This window comes from Branchiostoma floridae, chromosome 11, assembly GCF_000003815.2.
Source record: "Branchiostoma floridae strain S238N-H82 chromosome 11, Bfl_VNyyK, whole genome shotgun sequence".
NCBI lineage: Eukaryota > Metazoa > Chordata > Leptocardii > Amphioxiformes > Branchiostomatidae > Branchiostoma > Branchiostoma floridae.
The window spans coordinates 14,878,916-14,883,472 of NC_049989.1; the positions used below are offsets into that span (position 1 = coordinate 14,878,916).

A 4,557-nucleotide genomic window follows, 5' to 3' on the forward strand; every position below is an offset into this window, starting at 1 on the left:
AGGATGGCTTTTTCTACAGAATAATTTTACATCACATACAGAAAGACATTCTTACAACAAACACATACAAGTAATTACGAAGCACGATTTGAAAAAAAAATAGCTTAAAAACGCATACTTACTTGTATTGCGACTGTATCGTCTTTGGTCCACTTGTCTACTTGCACAACAACTATACGATAGTCAATGACAATGCCAGCAATGTTAGCGTAAACCTCGCCATCTTCAACTTCAAACCACCAATGTTGATCAGTGCAGTTGTGTAGGCGCGGCTTCGCCATCGAAGTTGGTGCACTCTGACCAAAGGGTATGAAACTTCGAACGAAAACTGTCTGGTATGTATTGACGAGCACTAGGCAGCACGCATCTGGATATGCGGACCGCAAACGCAGCTCCGCTTGCAGTGAGTCATGGCCTTATCTCTCCCATCGGTCCGTCGGGTCCTTGTGTACCGGCTGGTGATATCATTGTGCCAGACTGCATTGTGCGGAGACACGGCTAATTAACACGAGGGCGATATCCGTCATACACGAGTTTCCGAGAAGCTGTTATTACTACAGCGACATTCTATAAGGCTATAAATCCTTTATCGGTTCTTTTTGTTCTTTTGTTGTAAAAAAAACCCTTTCCGCTCTTCACTCGCGGAAAACTAGCCAAAAAGAACTGCCCTGTACGGCAGACATGATAATTTGCATCAAAGAATACTCTCCAAGCAGAGATTAGGCTTCGGTTGTTTTTTGATGTCTTTGCTACTTGAAGGTATTGCTATTTCTTGTCCTTGTCTGAGATGACTCAGTTAGGAGTGGGACTACCTCCATTTTGTACATCAAGTCCGGATTTTTTCCCACTGTCTTCAAGTTAAGTGACATCCACTGCACTGTTTTCATTTTGGTGATAGGACTCTAGTGGAGGATAGTATTTCTAAAACCTCCAAGTTCAAATGCTAATAAATGGGCTTCTGTGTTGTTTCACATGTTAAAATACGGAAATAATGAAATGTTTTTCTTCGAGTTTTTGCTACTATCAGCAGGTAATTACGTGCAAGCTGGCCAAGCCTGGATGCCGGATAGGGCCGGGGCCTATACAGACTAGTTCCTCGGCTCTAATACCAAAATGTCCCCACGGTATTCTACAAGAGTCCCCTTCATTTACCGTGCACGATATACATTACTGTGTGCGGGCGGGGTCTGGCATCCAGGCTCCGTGAAATCGGCCGGCGCCACGGAGTCATGTGTCATGTGTTGTGACTCAGTCCGCCTTCCCATCACGCAGGCGAGTTGATTTTGACAGCCCGAGATTCATTAGATTGATTCACGCGCGATGTATTCTCTGTCGTTCTACCTATTTGTGTTTGCTAGTGCTCTTATCAAGCTAAGTTAAAGAACATAATCACGTCACTGCAAACGGGGTGAACGTTACAACTTTCCTCCCAGTACCACCGTCTGCGTCGTTCTACACTTCACTTCAGGAGGCCATCATGACCCGCCGGATTATCCGAACACAGGACTACCCCGTGGACTTTTCTTGTACGGAGCCGGAGATAAGCGCCTTGTCGTAGCATTCTACACTGTTTACGATCTCACACGGACCATCATTCACCTAATGGACATGTTTTGGGAGTTGTTGCTGTCTGCCTGGCGTTTTATCTTCCGTTGTACTGTCATACTTTTCTACTTGACTCTACCAGTTGAAGTTCCCCTTGCCACCATGCTAAAACCTCAAGCACAAGAAGGGCCGCTCATGATCGACGTATTTCCAACCAGGAGACGGGCGTTTCAAATCAAGGCTACTGAACTAGACTCGACAAAATTTTTGGAAAAAAATATCGGATGTCACAGGAATGCCGAAGACTTCGTTCAAAATATTCACGGCCGGCAAAAAGGTACGTTTGCTGTTTACTATTAATTTTCGTTGTAATGTGAATGAAATATAATTCGAGAAGATGGAGTGAGAAAACCCTAATTTGGATGTGTGATATTTCGATATATATACGATGACATAAGGTAGCATCAAAACTGGCCAAGGAGTTAAGTCTGCCAAGGGGTGTACCTGCGTGGCAAATGCACGCCCTTTTTTGCAGGCTAAACTCACTGGTCAGTTTTGATACTATATTATGCCACCGTAGGATCTGCTTGGAGATTACGATATTACTGAGATCGGGTGAGGGTCTGGTATCCAGGCTAGTCGTGTTATATAGCTCCCGAGTTGTCTTCTGTACTCAACAGTATTTATCTAAGCACAAAGAGGGCAATTAATACGCAATAATGAGAAACAAATGAGAAAATGGTTTGTCCCACTCCGAGAGTTGACACACTAGCCGCGCGCTGAGCTTTTCAGCCCTCGTCTAATGGACGGGCGATACCAGACCGGCGGGGGGTTACCGCAGGGTGTTAAGATTTTCTGATGGGGCATGTTGGCCCTGGAGCCAAGAAGCAGGCCTGTGTAGGCCCTGGAAACAGTCTGGCATCCATCCGAAAGAAATTGTGAGTTGATAGATGAATAATTCAGTGGGAAAATACATGTATAATGAACACAATAGTGTCATTCCCGATCATTGAATGTCCAAGGGGGACAGAAATAGGGTTTGAACTGAGTTATTTCCGGGCGAAGTGGTTCAATCCCTATGTTCCGAAATCCCAGGAAACTCAATGTGAATGGTTCCTGTATTAAATGCATGTTCCAACACAACAAGGCAGCGGGGAGGTATAGCGATGGTTGGCAAATGCACACCCTTTGGCCGGCTATACTTCCTGGCCAGTTTTGCACCGTAGGATCTGCTTGGAGATAACCATTTACATTGGGTTTCCTGGGACTTCGTATAAACACGGGGACTTCCCTTCGGAACATAAGGCGGTCAAAAGGTTATTCAGGATGTGACTCACTACGCAAGGTTGTGCCTTCTCAAAACTCTGTTTTTAAACTATTTGCGCATGCAACAGTGCGAATAAAATAAATGTTATTTCAATGGCATGATTTGAAATATTTTTACTTAGTATCAGTATTATTAAAATCAAACTATACTTCAAACTACGAACAAAATCTTCATTCTAAAATTCTGAGTTTTCTCATGACAGATTTTTGAATACATTATCGGTGTCAACTTGACAGATTTTCGTGCCCCGGGTATTCTAAGTATGCACATAACGAATAAATGAGATTCATTGTATGCAGAATTCCGGCACCCCTTTATTGTCTTATATTTTATTTATTCATTCAAGGTATTATTGTGTTAGATTTTACACAAATCTAAAAATTTGGTTACGATCATCGGGAAACGAAAGAACACTTTCAGAAGACACATAAAACTTTTGAACGTTGGATTTCTGTAGCACTGTTACCAACCTGCAAGCTATGCCTGAATACTATTTCACTTCATTTCTATATGAACGTTTTTCAGGTTCGTCATCCTTGTCAGGGAGAATCTAGAAGTAGGACCACAGCGACCAAACCAACATTCAAGGTATTCAGAGCTTCTTACAATTTCATGCATGTACAGCTCACAGTTGTCTTGTGAGACAACCTACCACAGACTAGTCTGTGTAACGCAAACTCCGCTATCCGGAGCTTGTAGCCTCCTCCGCGCGGCAATGTACGACGGGCCTGAGAAGGGCGATTAAATCAGGCTAACCGCAGACTTGCAGCGGCTCCCAAAATAGATGCCACGGGGGTCCTTTCTCTATAGACTACTAGTATTGTGTTGTGACTACCTCCTTGTTTTTTCAATCAAACTTTTAAAGTGAATCTTATTTCGGGCCTCAATTTGAGGCTGCACAGTCAAATCCAGTAGGAATTAGTCGCACGACCCTCTCTTCCAAGAAAGTCTTTGTAAAGCAAACTCCGCCGTCTGTGGGTATAACGGGCATCGGCATGCAGGTTGGGCGTCGCGAATATTTAGGAACACTGCATATTTTGGCGTGAAGGACATCGCTCTACTATGAAACTCGGTTTCCCACGAACCCATAGGCCCTCTCCCTTAGTACATCGAATCGCAGAACAAAGGACAACACCTCATTGATATTTGTCGCACAACAATAACAGACTAATTACGGCTGCACGTCTGGGGCTGTCTGAGTCTACTAACATATAAGTGACAGGACGATTATCATAACAGCTTGCATACAATCGGAAACGTATTGAATGGACACGCACTAGTTCTAGTAGTTGTCGGCGCAAGGTCTCATGACGTTTGCGACACGTCCTGCGTCTACTTATTTGCCGCACAGCTTGGAATGGTTAGGGCGTCTCCACGAAAAAATGCAAAATTTGGCATTCGTAAGCCTATTTTTGAAATTGAATATGCCATATCTAACTTAAGTAAGCTTACTAAAATGCAGTTTCATGTCACGAAATTCATCTTGCTTTGGACGGAGCGGGGGAATATTTCCCGTCCCAGCAAGTAAATTTCCGTTCCTCCTGGGACGGGGGGGCGGCTCCTGGAGACAGCCCTGCGGCCACCCTGTCTTATTCCCTCTCGCAGCGGAATTCCAAAAGAAACAGGGAGTCAACTAGCCTCCATAGCAGGCTCTCTATGGCCTTTAGTTTGACCAAAAACTGATC

The 4,557-nt window shown here is 44.1% G+C and overlaps 1 long non-coding RNA gene across 1 annotated transcript in view; it reads left to right on the forward strand.

Annotated features, from left to right (window-relative positions):
• The first annotated feature begins 1,163 nt into the window (after positions 1–1,163).
• The window catches only part of LOC118425855, a 5,885-nt gene continuing 2,491 nt past the window's right edge, over positions 1,164–4,557 (forward strand). The window contains exons 1-2 of the long non-coding RNA XR_004832335.1: positions 1,164–1,882; positions 3,398–3,460. This is a non-coding gene — a long non-coding RNA (uncharacterized LOC118425855). The remainder of the gene's footprint in view (positions 1,883–3,397; positions 3,461–4,557) is intronic.